Source organism: Trachinotus anak, unplaced genomic scaffold (genome assembly GCF_046630095.1).
Source record: "Trachinotus anak isolate AG129_WGS33_773 ecotype Australia unplaced genomic scaffold, CSIRO_AGI_Tana_v1 ptg000019l, whole genome shotgun sequence".
Taxonomy (NCBI): Eukaryota; Metazoa; Chordata; class Actinopteri; order Carangiformes; family Carangidae; genus Trachinotus; species Trachinotus anak.
In genome coordinates this window covers 12835001-12854546 of record NW_027273870.1, presented here as the reverse complement: position 1 = coordinate 12854546, position 19546 = coordinate 12835001, and the positions used below count along the sequence as shown (strand labels likewise).

The 19546-nt window shown below is 38.7% G+C and overlaps 1 protein-coding gene across 4 annotated transcripts in view; it reads left to right on the top strand.

Annotated features, from left to right (window-relative positions):
* Positions 1-19546, top strand: part of tenm3 (teneurin transmembrane protein 3) — a 310851-nt gene that overhangs the window by 105288 nt on the left and 186017 nt on the right. The window contains exon 1 of one of the 4 annotated variants that reach the window (XM_071504950.1): positions 15141-15795. The exons of 2 other annotated variants lie outside the window; for them this stretch is intronic. The gene's annotated coding sequence lies outside the window, so the exon portion shown is untranslated. Of the gene's footprint in view, positions 1-15140; positions 15796-19546 lie in introns of those variants that run through there. One more of the 4 variants, XM_071504953.1, reaches the window with a different exon arrangement.

The window sequence follows — 19546 nt, the reverse complement described above, 5'->3', positions numbered from 1 at the left end:
GTTCAAAAAGTTAAAACACACAAACTGCAATCAATTCAGAAAGTTTTATCATTATGTAATGGAAACCAAATCAATAATAAGCAGTGTTTTTCTTTGTATTTACACCAGAGGACCCACTCTGTAAACGAGGGGATATTATTATGCATGTGGGAGACTGTTGCTGGTTGATGTTATAAGTGGAGTCCACATTAGGAAGAGGGTTGTGGGAGACAGATGGGTTGACAAAATGCAGGACTTTGACACAGGAGACCACTGGTTGTTTCCTGTGTGATATTGTAATATTGTGTTCCTTTTATCCATAATTGGATAACTGGGTGTTTATTACTGTATCCATGACAAAAGTCCTTTCCCTAATCCTAACCACCATTTTTTTGTGCCTAAACCATGGATGGAAATTTCAGGTCAATAAACAGAAAAAGTTCTCAGGAGCCCTTTCTAAGGAGGACACACAGGTGGTGGGGCAGTGTAACACATCATAAGTGCAATTCCCTCTGACAGTCAAGTTTTTTCTTGATCACATGTTATAACACAGATTTTTTATGAGTTCCTGGATCAACAGGACATCACTTTTTTGCAATAATGAAGTTAAAAAGACCATCATGTTTTGAGGAGGGGCTTCTCTCCAGCCTCTGTGTCTGTGTGCATCTGCTCCTCTGTCTCATTCTATTTAGACACCATTTATTTACTTATTAATCAAAGGTGTCTTTGCTGATCTGGATTGATGCAGTCCACTTTAATCTTTGTGTATTTGTATAAAATGCAAATAATGGAAACCCTTATTATTTCACAAAAACACAGATAAATGAAAGCTCTACCAACTTTACCTGAGACTCCAGACTGTCTGATTGTGCCTGGTCTCCCCGTCTTTCTGAGCCCAGCTCTGTTCTCTCTGTCTCCTTTGCTATTTGGAATTTTGGTGCGCTGAAAAACAATTGTACGACCGTCTTTTTCGAAATCACATTGTGCTTTCATTACATATTACATATTATTATATTCCCTAAAATTTACCAAAATAGTTTTACAATTATATATTGAGGGGGACAACCCTCAGGAAGGTGAATGCAATGGCCGCCCTTTGCCCCGGGATTTCCACCGAAACCAAACCATGACCAAAATATTCCACAACCTCTACCCGTTTATTATTGTCACCCTAAAGATGAAGGTCAGCTTCTCCTGCTGCTGGTATACTCCTACAGGTCATATTATTATTACCTTGATGAAAAAGTATACCTGCCTTGTCTATATGTTGTTTTAGGTTGAAGGGCCTCTCTGTCTCTCTCTCTCTCCTGCTCTTGTTCGTTTGTCTGTCCTCCCTGCTCTTTACATCATTACGACAGTGCCAGTGTCTGAGAATTAAAAACTGTTTAAGATTATGTTTTTGTGCTGATGTGGCCTTATAGTAAGTGCATTCCTGATGACCACTAAGATTCAGTCCCTCACCATCACAATGAAGGAACTCGTCATTTGGAGTGATGTGATTTGTCAGCAATTTTGGTGGTGCATCAATTTTACCTATGCTAACAGAGATAATTAAATACCCTGCAGAGGGAATTGGAAAGTGAAGTGTTTATTGTATAGGAGGGACAGGTGTGCATGTTTATTCGTGGCATTTTAATCCAGTGTGATTGATTTAAATATTAATCCTTTCCCAGTCTGAAATTACAGTGCAGAGCAGACTCAGTTCACATTACTGTCTTTTAGTGACATCAAACCCAGCAGGAAATGTCCTCAAACTGATCCCTTTAATAACCAGTGGAAAAGCAAGGGAGCATTTGGAACAAACACTTCAACATATTTTTTAATTAGGAAACATTGATTTGAATTCAGTGTATTAATTATATAAAGAATTAATGATTTTCACCGTTAATGGAGAAATATCTACCACTGTACTAATGTCTCACCCTGCCTCCCTCTGTGTCTCACGCACACACAGATATGCTAGCCTGCCTGAGTGTCTGGAAAGCTAGTGATAGTGTGGCTGACCTCAGCATATGGGTGATTTTACTGAGAAACTTCACACACCTCCCCCCACACATGCAGACACACATGCAGAAACACACACACACACAGTGCCTTGTTTTGTTATTATTTTCATCTCTCTTAGCTGCATAAAAACTCACACTGTCCCAGATCGCCTTGTCTGTCCTTGGCAGCTATTTCTAGTGTCATATGGCTTCTACTAAATGTGATTATGACACTAACAAAGGCTGTTTAGTTGAATATGTGTGTGTATGAAATTGTGTGCATGTGTATATGCATATGCATATGTGTGTCTGAGTGGGTCGGCCAGTCTGTCTGTCCCTTAGACTTGGCAGGTTAAGACAACACTTAGTATTGCTCTGTTTGAGTCACTGAGTCTCTTCTGTATGGCACAAGGAAAAACCCTACCTTAGTGCGAGGATTCATCTTCAGTTTGTGTGAGGAATCCTCAAACACAAATGCTGTGTGTTTAGTGTCATAAAGAACTGGTTACTTTCTGACAAAAAATAATAGGTCTTCTATGGTTGGAGGAAAGAATTATCAGTTTAACAAGTAAATACACTATATGTTGTTTACCTGTATTTATAGGGCTACATTTGTACAGTGAAGGGTTTTTTTTTCCTGGATTGGAGGAAGAAAATGTTTTCTCAAATGGTTGAGCCTTAAATATCCTTGATTTTAAGTCTTCACTGACACAGAGGATTTAACCAAACTTCTTTGCAAGGAGACAGCGCTTCAAGTTGGCTAGTTCACATTTCCCCCAAAAAATATCAGACAACTTTGCCAACCACACAAGTACAAGCAATCATCAGAGAACCGTCTACTGACTGTGTTGCTATATGACTATACTGCATCACCTGACTTTTCATCCATCATAATTACTACAGCCACTAGAGGTCACCTACCAATAAAACATAACTATGGATCATAATAAAACAGGTGACCTATGGGGACATTTTTTACAAAAATGGAGAAAACTATTTGAAAAATATGCAACAAATGTTCTGGGCCCATGTCAACTGAAAAGAAATAAACTCAGGCTATAACAACTTAACATAAATTGAATAGATCTGAACAAAAATGACCTAACAAACACAAAGAGGAACATATTTAATAGCTGATGAAACATTTTATGACAAAACCTGTTAAACAAACACAAACACTACCAACTCAACTACAAATACAGTATCAGTTTAAATATTTTACCAACTGAAGCAAAAGTATCAAAAAACAAATACATTTCTATAAAATAAACCCAACCTCTAAACTAGAAATCCTAATCCCTCCCTATAATGTGGTAGGCACATCATTTAATTTGAAACAGCCAGACTGTAGTCTGATTGGCCACTTCCTGTATATTCTGATTAGGCCTGACAAGACATCCCTGTAGCAGCAGCAGCCAGCAGCAACAAAAATATCATAATAATGCTTTAAGGAAATTTGAATAAATAGATAAACTTAGTGTGATGTATGAAAAGCATTAGGTCAAAGGTCAAATAAACTAACTGCAGACAACATGAACTACAGAGTGTAAACTATAGCGAAAATTAATTTGAGTGAGATTTACCAATATTCAAATGAGCTGTTTGGCCATCACGCCCTTGCTGCTGCTCAGAATGCGGTGTGATCTGTGAAACCAACTAACCACCATTATAGATGCTCATTACCTGCCCAGTAAAAAGAACTAAGACTGAAAGACACCATCAGTAAAAGGTCAATGAGAAGCAACACTGGAAGTGCTTACACATGTCATTGTGCTATTGTTTTTAACATGTTATTAATGTAAGATATTATTATGGTATAATAGATCTATAGCCCTAATCATATGATAGATTAAGTAAAAATGAATTGTATAGTTCATAAAATGTGGTTGGACCATAAACCTTTTTTAAAGTATAATTTTGCAATAAACACCATTTGTCAGAGCTGCCTGAGATATAAGGGTCTTATCACATTTACAAACCTGCCTGGATACTAAAATAGAACCATGGGTGTGTGTGTGTGTGTGTGTGTGTGTGTGTGTGTGTGTGTGTGCCAGTGCTAGTGCCAGTGCCAGAAAGAGAGAGGGGACAGGTTCGTTGTTTGTGTAACAGGGGGTGAGGAGGTGGTTTTTGAATGGCACCTCTGCTGTGAGCCAAACACACTCACACACATACGCACTGGGGCATGCATGTGCAGCCCTCTCTGCTTCCATCTCCATCAGCGGATGGAGGCTTTTAACTAATCACATCATCTATGAGGAGAGAACAAAGGTGAAAATGAGACAAGAACGGTAACGAGAAAAAAAATCAAAAGCTTGTGTGAAGGGAAGGTGAAGCATTTTTTATGAATGAGTCATCCAGTTTTTATTACTTCAACTCTTTCTTTCTCTCTGTCTCCCTCCCTTCTCTCCATCACCCCCCCCCCCCCCCCCCCCCCCAACCACCACCACCACCACCACCACCACCAACCCACTCTCTCAGGTCTTATCTCCCTCATATTGCACACTCAAGCTATTTGTAATCCGCTTATACTTGTTCAAGCTTCTTCTACATTGTAACTTAATATGGGCCATGCCCCTGTATGTGTGTAATAGATATCAGGTAAAGGTATTACTGTATTTACCACCTGCCTTTGTGTATCTCTCTCTGTGTCTCTCTCTCTTTCTCTCTCTCTTCCCTCTTGCTCTCTCTCTCCCACACACCCACATACACATAGATGAAGAATCCAAGGTTAAAGGTTCACAACGTAGCTGTTCTTGTAAATGATGATGCAGTGATGCGCTTGGAGAGAAAGGAAGGTTAAGGAAAGAAGGTAATTATGGGAAGTTAAGATAGTGAATGAGTGGATGAGAGGACATGCACAGGTACGACAGAAGAAAGGACTGGCATAAGGATAAGCAGCTATAATCAGACATGACAAGGAATAACGGAGAGAATCTAATTACTTAGATTGATCATTTTTTCTTTCTTTGGTTGGACCACAACAGCAGGGCCAGCCCTATAAACACAAAGTCACCAACTGACTGACTGACTGACTGATGAAGTTACACCATTGGTCAGCTGAATGCCGCATGCTTGAGTTGAAGGTTACTCCACTGGTCGGGCGGCTGAGTGTTGGAGTTTCCCCATTAGTCATTGCTCTTTCAAAATGATTTGACATGAATAATCTGTGTTGCCAAATTAGTGTCTTTGTGGCAAGAATAGCACCTAGCAACCAATCTAGCAAGTTTTTGGACAAACCTTAGCTACACGAGCTACACAAAGTACCGGCGACTCTCATCTACAAAGACAGTTGAGATTCTTGTTGTCAAATCTTTTTTTGACAGCTGTGGCCAGATGCATGTTTGTCTTGAATGTCTTCAAATTTAGCACAAAAATTAACTTATTCTAAAGGAAACATTTTAGATTTTGTTGGTCAAAGGTTAAGGTCACTGAGACCTCATGTCCATCCCATTCATGTGAACACAATATAACAGGAACATCTGGAGGGAATTTCATTGCATCTGGTACTAACGTCCACTTGTACTCAAGCATGAACTGATTGGAATTTAGTAGTCAAAGATTTAGAGTCAAGGTCAGTGTGACCTCACAAAAAATGTTTTTTCCCATTATTCAAGAAGTCATATGTTTATAAAATAAATATGGTACAATTTAATGAAAATGTCTAATAAGATAAAATGATGACGTGATGACGGTTTATTATTCATTACTGTAACTCAGCAGCAGAGGGGGTGATTACAACCATATTTCCTGTAACGTGAATGGTTGTTGGAGGCATACAAGGCAGTAATTTTAGTTTTTCCACAAAAATTTGTTCATGATGGAGTCCAGGGGGTAAAATCTGTGTGAAGCAGGTCAGACCGTGGTCATAGAAAAAAATGAATACATTTTTTGTAGTATGGACATTTTTCACGATATAGATAGATAGATAGATAGATAGATAGATAGATAGAAGTTGTTCCAGTGGATAAAAAGTAAGGAGGGAATTAAGATAAAAAATTAAGATTACATTTTGAAAAAAATTCAATTCAATTGAATTTATTTGTATAGTGCCAAATCATAATATACATTATCTCAAGGCACTTTACAGGGTAAGATTGAGCCCTTACTTTATTATAGCGAAAAACCCATTAGTTCCCACAAAGAGCAAGCGCTTGGCGACAGGTGGAGGAAAAACTCCCTTTTAACAGGAAGAAACCGGACAGAACCAGGCTCAGGGTGGGCAGCCGTCTGCCTTGACTGGTTGGGTTTAAGAGGAGAGAGAGTGGTGGTGGGAGGAGAGAGGGGAAAAGAGAGAGAGAGAGAGAGAGAGAGCAAGAACAGCCGTATATACTATGGGTAATGGTGTTATCAATAATAATAATAAAGAGAGAGAGACAGAGAGCACAATTCAAATTTTAAATAAGATTAGAGACTTAGGTTAGGGAAATTGATGGTTTCATTGGATATGAAAGGATATCATCTGCATATAAACTGACTTTGTCATTAAAGTGTTTTGTATATTTGTAATATTATCGTTTTTGCAAATGCATGCTGCAAAATGAAGATAGTGAAACATAACATTGGTGATCTACGGGCATACCGCATCCACTCTGTTCTGTCAGCACTGTCCTCTCATAAGTGGACATTCACTGACCTGGACGGATGAGTGCCCGAATTACTGAATTCAAAAAGGTCAACAACTGTGTCCATGCATGCGCTCCATGACACACTTTGAATGACAGCCCCCTTATTTGCATAATTAAACAGAAATGTGGGGATTAATAAATGAATAGATGAATAAATCATGAATAAGTAAATACATTAAATTGAAATTCAAATGGGAAAGTAAATAAATTGATGAATTAACACAAAGGTACATAAATACAAAAGCAAATTAAAACAGAAACACCAGTCATATGCATTTTATTACTTAATTAATGCATATACTCATTTATTAATATTATTTGCGATGCATTTAATGGTATATTCATTTATTTTCTGAGTTATTTATTAATTAATTTTTGGCCATTACAGTTCTCCACAGTTTAGGATAGAATTAGGTTTAAGTTAGGGTTAGAGGTTAGGTATTGAATTTTGATAGCTGAGGTTAGGTTAAGGGGCTAACGAATGCATTTGTGCAGCATTTGTGAGTGTCCTCATTAATATAGATGTACAAACGATAAATGTGTGTGTTGATATTCATAACCACAAGGTGCATATAGTGTATGTGTACATGTCTGTATGTCTGTATGTGTTGTAGAGTTTATAGTTTATAATATATAATATATAAATATAATAATATTTAGAATATACAGTTGTTCAATGCATCTTTTACTATTACAGATTATTAAAGAACACAAACACACATATTCAGCTATATATTTGGCATTGTTTAGCTACATAATGCATAATGGCAGGATAGTTTCAAATTTTTCAAACCTGTCTCTTTTTCTGTCTCCTGCCCTTTTATCGCAGAGGAGCCACTCATTGTATTTTAACTGCCATGCAGTTTTCATTGAATAGCAGATCACCCTCACAAAGCTAAACCTGTTGCATGGTTATATATGCGTATGAGGTATATGCATGGTTGTCTGCATCACTGAATGGTTGTTAAACGTAAACCAGTGACACTGCGTGACTGATTTAAAGAAGTGGCTGTGTCACAATACCAGTAGCCACACACACACACACACACACAGACATTCACACACCTAAACAGCCTTTTCCTTAGAAACACAGGGTGTGTGTCCTCTTTCATCACCATACATCTTTGTGTGGCCGTGAATTTAGCCTATTTTCATCATGTGACTCTGAAAAGACAGTAATCTGTGTGGGCATTCTGTGTGTGTGTGTGTGTGTGTGTGTACTTGTACTTGCTACATAGTAAGGACCAAAAAAAGTATTTTACCAACAGAGTGAGGACATTTTGGAAAAGTGAGGACATTTTGGCTGGTCCTCACTTTTTGAGACACCTTAAAATCACATTTTGAGGGTTAAGACTCAAAGTTTTAGAGTTATGGTTAAAATTAGGTTTAGGTTAAGGTTAGGGTTAGGGTTAGGGTTAGGCACTCAGTTGTGATGGTTAAAGTTAGGGTAAAGGGCTAGGGAAAGCGTTATGTCAAGGAGTGTCCTCACAAAGATGGAAGTACAAGTATGTGTGTGTGTGTGTGTGTGTGCGCGCAGGCATGCGTGTGTTAGTGTTATAGTATGTTGTGCTTAAACTACAGGTGGGTAAAGCTGCAGGTCGCCATCATTTATCCTAAATGGTTTAGTCCACCCCCATATGATCTTAGTAATCACTGTTATTTAGAATGGGCTGCACAAAGGTTGACAGTGTAATGTGCACATACATACACATGTATACACACGCATTTGTCGACCGCTCTCTTTTGCTCCCTCACACATGGCTATGGGGTGCACTGGTCAAGATGATTACTGTTATTTTGTAGTATGGCCAGGAGGCTGAAATGTCCAAACTCATAGTGGCACACACGCACACACATACACACACACACACACACACACACACAAAAACATCACCACAGTGACAGGGAGTTGTGCTATTTTATCGCACTATCAACGCAAATTCCCACATACTGAATGAAGGATTAAGAAAAAATAAAAGGCTCTCTTTTCTTTTCCTTTCTTTTCCTCTCCATCTGCTGGTTTACTATTCTCACCTCATTGTTTTTTCTCTCTTTAATTCACCAGCTGGTTTGTTTAAGCTAGTCTTTCTGTTTCTGTCCTCTCTTTGTTTTTCTCTCTGTGTGTCTCCTTCTCCACTGTTTTCCTCTCATGTTTCTCTTTCATTTCCATCTCTCTCTTGCCTTCTCTCACTCTAAGGTTGTGAATTTCCCTAGAATGGGCCTTATACAATGAATGAAAGAGGGACCCGTATTGCCCACACTCATACCCACATACACACATAGGGTATTGAAATGATGAGAACAGATGAACTTGCAGTCAAACACACACACACACACACACACACACACACACACGTCTCCTTTTCTCTATTGATCACACACACACCACACACACTCTGTGGGTGCATAGGGTCTATATTGTGTCTGTCAGTGGGGGATACCAGCAAATACACTGGTGGAAAAGCCTCACTGCTGGAAGGATGGAGATTGAGAAAAGGAATAGAAAAAGAAAATGGCCCAGGTAGTCGTCTCTCTTTTGTTGGGATCTATAGGGATCTAAAATTCCTCAATAGAAGACTATGTTTTTTTTCTCACTGAAGTTTAGTTTTAACGTGGGAAAACATTCAGAAATGTATGAGACTCAAATGCAATCCCTTCCCCTTAAAACACTCTTCCTTTCAAGACAGCGACTCTGAAGCAGAAAATCAAGGACTCTTTGGTGTCAGTTTTGATGGAGTTTAGTGAAGTAACACAAGATGAGTAAAACAATTCATTCACTTTACAGAGAGGTGGAACTATTTATTTTCAAATGGTCTGACAGTCAGTGCCAAAGATTACATGATTACAAAATTAGAAAATTTACAAACTCCCAGCTGAGAAAATTGTAAGCAACAGTTCTAACATCAGAAATGTGTGGGGGAGGGGGCTTCAGATGCTGTTGGACCAGCAGTGTGTTTACTAATTGTTTCATCCTCTTAGATATGTCTTAGACCTGTCTTGCCAGTTCCTGGCCAACATGCAGGATGTCATGTGTATCCAGATCAGTGTTGAAGAACAGCCTATCTTTCAGTTTATTGCATATTTTCACAATTTCTGTTCATTTTAAAACCATGTTATGACTTGTTTTATTATGTTTTAGAACTTTTGCCATTTTAAAATAGCTTTAAGAGCATGTCTTATACCAGCAATTGTGTTGTTTTTATTGATTTGAAATACTATGCAACACTGACTTTGGACTGACTTTAGAAGAAAGGAATATTTAATACTCATTATTAATTTATTACATAGGAAGGTTTCAGTTTCACAGCCAGCCATCCCTTTCCTCACATTGGAAATTCAAACCCCCAGGCTGTCACCTGCAATTACTGGGAGAAAACTCTGCAATCTTTAACTACAACAAAGCACTATGAGAATGACAAACCTTTGCACACCAGCAGCCACAAACTTTCTAGACCCTTTGTGTTTTTAGTAAAATATCACTGAAGTATCTGCCTCTTATACCATTAGCTCATTCACTGGCAGGGGTCCTGGTCAGTGTGAGATTACTCATCGGCAAATATGACTTTCAGTTATTGGCAGACACCCATTCACCAGCTTCCAGTGTGCTGTGACAGGGTAGCCAATAAGTGGATCCTGAGTGGGACCCGTGGCCCATGAAAGAGCTGAAAGCAGACATGGAAGTATTTACAATACAGACAGATATATCTATATACATGCAGTACATAGCAATTGTGTATACCAGGGAAATTTGTAAAAATAAATAAATAAATAAATAAAAAAGCAACAGCACTAAGGATTAAGGATAATTCCACAATTTATACCCACATATCTTTGCCAATGGCCTCTATGCCATAATCAATACTCCATTAACCTCTAGCTAATGCTTATATCATTAGCTTGTGCGTGTATATGTGATGATGATAATGATATATAGATTCATAAAATATTTAGGCTGTGTCTACGGTTGTGTCAGTCATGACAAAATTAGTTATTTGGGCACAACTATCTGTTATAGTTCAGAATCAAAGGACCCCATAAAAATGGACTGGCTTAACTGTGTGACAGGAAATAAAACACACACTTACGCTGCTCTTCTTTCCTTGTCTCTTGCTTATGTTTTTTCATGAATTATTCCACATTCATCTCATGATTTCTTTTCCCAATTTGCCCCTATCATTTGTCCTCAGTCATCAGCTCCTTTCTTGATCTAATGATTTCTATTTTCATTCTTAGCATGATTTCTTAAAGGCAACATTTCAAAAGCCCAACAGGCAGTGGTGTAGTGCAGGGTATATGCTGGCATAAGGCATGTTCCCATTTATTTTTCAGTTTAACTGAACTTTAAATCCCCTCTGATGTGTAACATTCAGTTGTGTGCTGCAAGCCAGCTCCTCTGCCTCTGATTGGCTAGTACTCATTGCCATCTTTGGTTGGCTTGGTTAGGTTTAGGTATGAGGAGTGATGATTGGTTAGGGTCAGACTATCAGGGCAAGATAGTCAGAGGTAGAGTAGGTTGGGTCATCCCTCTGTTTCGCCATTCTGGGAAAAAGGAAATATTACCTGCCGCCTACCTGCCCTGTTGGTTTATAATTCACTGCAGATACTCATTTGACCTTGAGGTAATATTTAGTTGAACAGATTATGAGTGAACATTCATTTTGTGGAGAACCATTCCTGGAAATGCTCTGGGTTTAAAAATACACTCACTAATCTGCTACAAATACTGGGGCCATCTTTGCTTCCCTAAAGTTGATTTTGAAGTTGTATTGAGCATTGTCGCAATGAGTTTTGAAATGTTTTTGTTTTGAAAATCAGGTGTGCCATTCTCAAATTAATCTCTGAGTGAAACAACAGTATTGCCTCATGCTGAATATATCTTACATTCATTGCATTAGGCCTGTGTGGGAACAGAAACATTCGCAAATTGCCTGTTCACAATAATGTTAATTTTATAATGGTGGGAAACTCTGGCCTGCAATAACTGTTGCAAATAAGCTTTTCCAAGAGATAGTTTACAAATGAAACTACTGTCCCAAAAGATAACTTTGCAAGGTGATAGAATGTGTGGATGCACTAAGGAATAAGAAATAGTTCACTCAAAAGACAGAATGATGTAGTTGTCTCACCTCATGGCCTGTGGGCCAGTATTGATTACAAAATGTGTCTCCTCTGTGGCTAATGTTAATTTCATAATGATCTGCACGCCCATAAGTCAAGAAGCAGAAGTTAAGTGACAATGTGCAAATACTACTGGCCCATTCTTGAGTGAACTAAATATGCAAGAGTAGTCATGCTTGTCACTTTTTATAGCACAGGGCATTTATCCTTTGTTGGACAGGCCACTTTAAAAAAAAATGGAGCATGAATAGAGTCGAGTAAACCCGCCACTGCAGGCACCTCTGCACCACTGTGAACAGACAGTTAACCAGCTGGATCTCTGAAGTTGTTGCCCATCATTTAGCCCTGTATTTGACCTCGGTACTTTGTTGTTATGAGTGTTGACAGCATGGTTTTCCATCACCACCTTTGGAAGAAAGATGGCTCACAAAACCTAGATACTCACCTTTCAATAACAGGGGATGTGTGCAGGAAGTTGCCAGTGGTGCTGGTAGATGTTGAAATGACATAAATAAAGGGTAATGTCTAGGTGGGGTCAGAACTTAAAGTTAACAAGTTAGGCTAACTTGTTTCTCTTTTCTTTGTAAAACTCAAGCTTAACAGCACGGTGGCTTCTCCCATACACTAATGGTTAACAGGTAACGCTGTGTGGATTTGTTGAAAAAGAAAAAATAATAACAATAATTTGCATCAAGTGTGTGACATTTCTCTAGTCAGTAGCACACAAAGTTGAAAGCACATCTCCTTGCAGTACTCAGTGTGAGCTGTCAGCCAACCAATGCCAAGGAATATACCCACTCAGAGGCAACACTGAACTAATTTATAACCTTAATTCCCAGACCCGTGTCTTAGAAATTGCATGTCTATGCAACTAAACTGCAACAGCAAATTGTTGCAGCATTGTAGAAAACATTATTGTCAAAATAAATGAAGTGTTACATTTATTGACAACAGCAGAGATGTCGAGTGGTGGTTGGGGTGGATGGTGGGCATACAAAGGGAATTTAAAGAAATGTCATCTTAGAAAACATGTTGAGTCTGAAATCCATTGTCTAAACATAACCGTTAAAAAGTTAATAATGCTGTAGTACCTGCAAATGGATAATTTGCAAGATTGGATATTTTGGCAGTAAACATAATCTGTAAACATTTGACTGATACATTCAGTTTCAACATATTTCCAGCTTGCCACATACATAAATGAAAAACATTTCCTCTTTATGTTAATAGAAATTTTAACTGGAAAAATCAAAAAATTTGATTCTCACAGAAAAGTGTATGGTTCTTGAATCTCATGGTAAAGCATGAACCAAGTCTAAGGTCCATTATACACTCTGCTCATTCTCTCACCCAGGTGAATGGCAGCTGTCTGCCTTCATAGTAAGCACAAAGCTCTGCTTTGTTGGGGCGTGGACAGGGGTTATAAACCTTTAGTGCACACATGGGAAATAAAGCTGCAGTGGACATTTCAGCAGTTGTCATGATCCAAATTTTGGAATGTACATACAGCTACCTTATGACAGTATGAATCTCCCTTTGCATTTCTCTGCATTCTGTTCATAGATCGTAAATGCCCGGGAAATGTATGTCCTCTTAACTTGTGACACCCTTTGTTTTTTAGTCTTTTTTTTATCCACTACTGAATAGATTTTTGATATAATTTTTGGGGAAAGACATTGAGTGGATGTGTCTGTATCAAATTCTCTCTGAGTGATCATCCTTTCATCCTCTGGTGGAATGATGTTCTGCCTCCTCAGTAAAATAAACAACCTGATGTTAAATTTGGTAGCTGGTACAATGCCTGATATTAAAGCCATAAATACCTCTACCTGTAAATACCTGTACATACATACTTACTATGTATGTATGTATGTGTGTGTGTGTGGTGTATGTGTGTGTGTGTGTGTGTGTGTGTGTGTGTGTGTGTGTGTGTATATATATATATATATATATATATATATATACATGCATGCATTTTTGCTGGTTTATTAAAAAGGAAAAACAGAAAATGAAATATCACATTGACAGAAGTATTCAGACCCCTTTGATTTGACACTCGAAATTTAACTCGGGTGCCTCCCATTGTCTGTTTCTACACCCTTGCTCGGAGTCCACCTGTGGTAAAGTCAATCGATTGGATATGATGGAAAGGGACACAGTGGTGTTGTGTAGAGGCTCAGATGGGGGAAGGCTTTAAAAAAATTGCTTCTTTTTTGCTGCAATTTGAGTGTAGACTGATGAAAATTATTATTATATTTTACTATAACAAGTCTGCAACATAAGAAATACGAATGAATAAACATATGTACGCACACAACACACATATATTTTTTTTAATTATCACGTGTCTAAATTCTCTGCAATGATAAATTACAAATATTAAAAATAAGAGTCAAATGTAATTATTGTTTAAGATTTTCAAATTCTTTCGTATACACACTTAAAGAAATATCCACAAATCACATAAGTACAGCTTTTCTTTTTTGTTTGCGCTCATCGCACGGTCGTTCTTCCTCATTCCTTTATTTCACACAAATCAGAAATATCCATAAACACAGAAACACACACACGCACAAAAGGAGAACTTTTTTTTTCCAGCGGCTGTCAAGGTGCTGACGACCCCACAAGGGGTTCAATTCCTGGGGCTCAGAACTGATGAAGCCTCTCGGAGAGGAAACGTCTTAAAAACCTGGAATGAGTCCAGCTGCCTCAGTGAAGCTCTGAGAGAGACTCTGACCTGGATGACTGACGATCACAGACACACAAAACACAACATTTGACTGTATTTGTTTTGGGGTTTTTTTTAGATTATTATTTTTATTCATTTCAATATAAATGTCAAAATGAACATTGACAATGGCGCCTAGGCAAATACGTGAACGCACGCAAATATTTCAAACGGTGGGCTTGCGACAGTGTACAAGTTTGTATGTATGTGCGTGTGTCCCTGTGTGTCACATTTATTCTCCTCTGTTGCTGAATCCCTTTTTGTTAAGCCTGGTCCCTCCCTCCCCTCTCTCTCTCTCTCTCTCTCTCTCTCTCTCTCTCTGAGTGTGAGCGGCGGAGACGTGTAGTTGCTGTGCTATGAATACATATGTGGTCGGGAAATCGGGGAGATCAGAGCAAAGGAATGCAGAGAGAGGGAGAGAGAAAGAGAGGTAAAGAGAGGGAGTGCCCCAGCCCTCCTCCTCTTCTCTCTCTCTCTCCCCAGACATCGCCACCTCCAGCCTCCAAACGCAGAAAGAAAAAAAAAGAAAAAATAATCTAGCCCCTCCTTCGATGTCCTCACCCTCTCACGATTTTCTCTCTCTAACCCCTACTCCCATCCCCCCCTTATGTCAGCCAATCCCATTCTTCCCTCTGCTCCCTGTGTCTTCGCGGCTCCGCCTCCCTTCTCGCTCAACCAGCAAGAGAGCTTCAAACTTACAGAAGAACAGGGGGAGAGAGAGAGAGAGAGACGGAGCGAGGCGGACACACACGCACATACGCACACACCGCAGAAGTAGCAGAAGCAGGCGAGAAGGCGGCTCTCTCTCTCTCTCTCTCTCTCTCTCTCTCTCTCTCTCTCTCTCTCTCTCCTTCTCTCTCTCACACACACACATTGAGAGAGGCAGCGGGAGAAAGGGTTCGGAGTAGAGAATAAAGGCAGAGAACTCTGCATGTTCTGTAGCTGACATAGCAGAGCAAAAATAAAAAGACAGACAGAGGAGAGAGAACAGGAGCATTGTGTTTTTCCTCCAGTGTTTTTTTTTTTTTTTTTTTTGTCAGTTTTTGCTTTCTGCATTTGGAGCACTCTCTTGGAGCGCTGAGGCTGGAGGAGAACAAGAAGTGAGAGAGAAGACTGAGGCAGTCCCACAGACGCAGAGGGAGAGAAAACGCTGGTGCATTTTATACCTATTCCAAAGAAGAGAGAAGAGAAAAGCGAGGGTGAACACGGACGGAGGTGTAATGTTATTTTTCCCTCAGCAGCAGCAGCAGCAGCAGCAGCAGGGCGACTCAGTGTTCATGCTGCCTGTATGGATCCTATGTGTTTTTTGGGAGCATTAACCCTTTAAACCGGGGAAAACTGGAGTACTCACACAGACAAGGTAGACAACTGGATTCAGTTCCCTCTTTCTCTTTTCTTCAAGCGACAGAAAGTGGTCCTGTGTGTGTGTGTGTGTGTGTGTGTGTGTTGTGCATGTGTATGTGTAACTAAGGGATGTGTGTGGTGTGTCTGTGCATGCATTGGGAAATTGCTTTTTCTCTAGTCAGTTGCCTTTCATTGTGTGAACTGACTGACTGAATGTAAACTCATTGATAATAACAATACAGGCAATACCTGTGTGTGTGTGTGTTTGTGTGTGTGTGTGTGTGTGTGTGTGTGTTAAAATTGTGCCAGACTGAGGCCTAATAGTTGGATTTGTTGAGAAAGTGGCAGAAGGGAGGTGGAGGAATTTTTACTCTTTTTTGTTCTCGTCTTTCTTCTTGTCTTTTTTCCGTTCTTTCTCAGAGTCCTGGTTGTGGTGACTGATCTAAAGACTATGAGGCTAAATCAAGCAGCAAGTTACTCTGTAAGCGACAGTCAGTCGGCCCTGCAAGCAGTTATTCTATTTTTTCTTTTCTTTTTTTTCTCTTTCCACTCAGTTGCTCACTGCTCCACACACCAAGCAGTGCCTCAGTACATCAGGTTGTATTAATCTAAATCACTGTCGACTTCTCCTTCAGTAAGTAGCCAGTTCTGCCAATCAATTAGTGACTGCCTTTGTCTCTGTGCTACATTCCTCTTAAGGCACACACACACACACACACACAGTGACACACACGTATAAATATTTCAGTGGTTAATCATATAGTAAGCATTAGCTTCAAGGTCTGGTTTTGATTTTGAGGCCATTACATAGGGGCAATATTCAAAGGGAATGGATATGTGGAGTATTACCTTAATTATGGTACCAATCAATGTAGAGGACATAATGAGAAACATTCAGGACAAACTGCTGTCAGTCATAGTTGCTGACAAAGTGACCAAAGACCTTTCAGCCCTCAGATGTCTCCTTGAGACCAGTGTTGATTCTCTTCTCTTTTTTAATTGTTCCTCCCCGTGTAGAGTAGAAATTCTGTCTGTGCCTATTGATGAAACACTGCTGAATTCTGCTGTTACTCCTCCCATCACAGTTCGTCATGAAGAGGAAAGTTAAGAATTATGTCCAGTCAGTGTTTGACATGAGATCGACAGCCATTAGTATGGATTCATTAATGCCAAACATTTTTTCAAATCTATCATGCAGATAGAATGGGCTGTTCAATGAATTCTAGTTTTAAAAGGGATGTTTATTTGGTCCTATTTTATGTATTCCTATTTAACTTTAAGTTGACATTATGACTCTGATATGCACTTGAATTTATACTTTACACATTGATTTAAAGGGTGAAAGAGAGATAAACATCCCTGTATGTAATTATTTAACCTGGCAGATCATTTTAAAGATGACTTTTAAATTAAATCAGATGAGGACAGGTGTACAGTATTTTGACATTTTGTCATCTATTGCTGTTGCACTACTATTTTTATTCTATTCAAAAACGTAGTGTGTTACAGTGTGTTTTTACTGTCTTTTGCTGTGCATTGATTTTTTTTTTGTACAATTGATCTGCAGCAAAAAAGGAAACAAATCTTGCTATCTGAACTGCAATGAAAAGATACATTTAAAATGAAAATGTTTGTGTGTGTATTTATACCTTGCTGTGTGTAAGAGAAGTAAGAGAAGTATTTAAAGTAAGAGGTGGGTAAACTCAGAAAGGTATCAAGGAGCTGCTTGCTTTGAAAGGTGTGTGTGTGTGTGTGTGTGTGTGTGTGTGTGTGTGTGTGTGTGTGAGGTGAGGGTTATGGTGGCTGGACTCTGTGCTGCTGCTTCAGAGACAAAGAGAAAAGACAGGCTTTTGCCTTTTGCCTAATCACTTCCAGACACAGAGATTTGCTTTCTGTTGCTTTCTCTGCGTGCTGTGTGTGTGTGTGTGTGTGTGTGCGTGCGTGCATGTGCGTCACTTTGTCTCTCTTTTCTCCTTCTCTTCCTTCTCTCTGTCTTCTCTGAAGTTTTACTTTTTCAATTACAAACATAAATTTTGCGATGCTCCTGAGAGTGTGCATGTGAGTAACGAAGCAAAAAAAAAGGAAGTAGGTGATGGATTGAAGGAATTAAACTGTCACTGGGAGAGGAAACATGCTTAAAAACGACTATGGATAGACAGATCGTAAAGAAAGGAGGGCAAAGACAGTGGTAGAGAGAGGAACATGTGTAACTGATTAAGATCCTAGCAGGAGTTCGGAATGATAAGACGCCAGAGCGAGAATGAAAGTGTATAACGTAGGCATATAAAACTACACACATTTTTCACATCAAATACATTGACAATTCTGCACCGAAGGACAAGTGGTAATCCTGCAAACATCTTTGCTTGTATTTTTTCACATATATTTGTAAGTCGTTCAAAGTGAAACAATAATTAACTTTATGAATGTAACCTAATATTTACATCTCTTACACTAGAAACGAGAAGGGTGGTGCAGATGTTACAGATGTCATCAGTATTAAGAGGAATATTTACAGTGAGTGTTACAGTGGTTGTTGATAACAGTTGCTGAGTGTAACACGAGTGGATGAGATCTAAAGTGGTGATTTTAATGTGTGAAACTGAGAGGGCCCCCCTGTAATTAAATTCCTTTCAAATGAGACTAATATTTTACTGGATGCATTTGACATGTTTGCCAAGGTGATTTTTTTTGTGAACACTTGGGCTTTTTTCTGCCATTATGGAATGTTTTAGTGGATCAGAGGACTGAGAGTTTCCAGCCAACCACTGTGAAAGACAATGCAGTGAGTCAGTCAGCACTGACAGCTGCGACATAAAGGAAATAATTCTAAAAAGTTACATTTGGTAAAAATGAGCACATTTAAGCAGCAGCACATTTTACCTGGACGATTATGGAGAACCTTCGTTGTTGTGGTGTTCATATGCCACTATAAGCCTTATGTGCACATGTAAAATTAATATGGGTTTATAATTATTACAGTCACAGCTTGATAGAAAATGCGCTACAGAGGCATTTGAACACAATACAGTTAATGACTTTCTATTATGACAACTAAATAACATTTTCTAATTATACTGAAAACAAAGATGCTTTACTTGAATGGATGTGAAAATGTCAACCAATGATTCGTTGTTCTTAAGCCTTTTGTTTTTTAGAAATGAACTGAATTGGCAGTGTTTTTATTGTTTGTTTGTTTTTTGTATTAGACAACAACTGGTTAAACTTACTGGCTATATTTGATGTGGATAAACTATGTTAATTAAAAGGGCACCAGACATAACACACTGTTTCCTTTTAAAGGCAATTAATGATCAATTTTGAATGAGTGAATCAAAATTTTTATGAAGGGAGCACATTTCTGCAATTTAGTATTTTTATGAATGTGTTTTTATTTAAGACAGCTGTATCAGTATCAGTTCAAGGACCAACTGTCTGGATGAAGAAATGAAGAACAATAATGTTTAAGAGTTTTAAAGCCAGAATAGATTGTCACACACAGAAAGAACACAACATGCAACCACACATGGAAATTAGACCAAAGTGGTACTGCAGTTTAAATACGCTTATCAGTACCAGCTGTTCATCATCAGTTATTGTATATCAATAAAAAGCTCTTCATTAAAGTAAAACCGGCTTTATTATCGAATTTGATGTTTCCAAGATATTTGTTGTTCGAAGAAGGACAACAACATGAGGACAGTGTGCTTGTGTAAGTTAGACATGGTGTTTTGGTGGCAGTGTTTCAGATAAGGATTTTTCTCTGC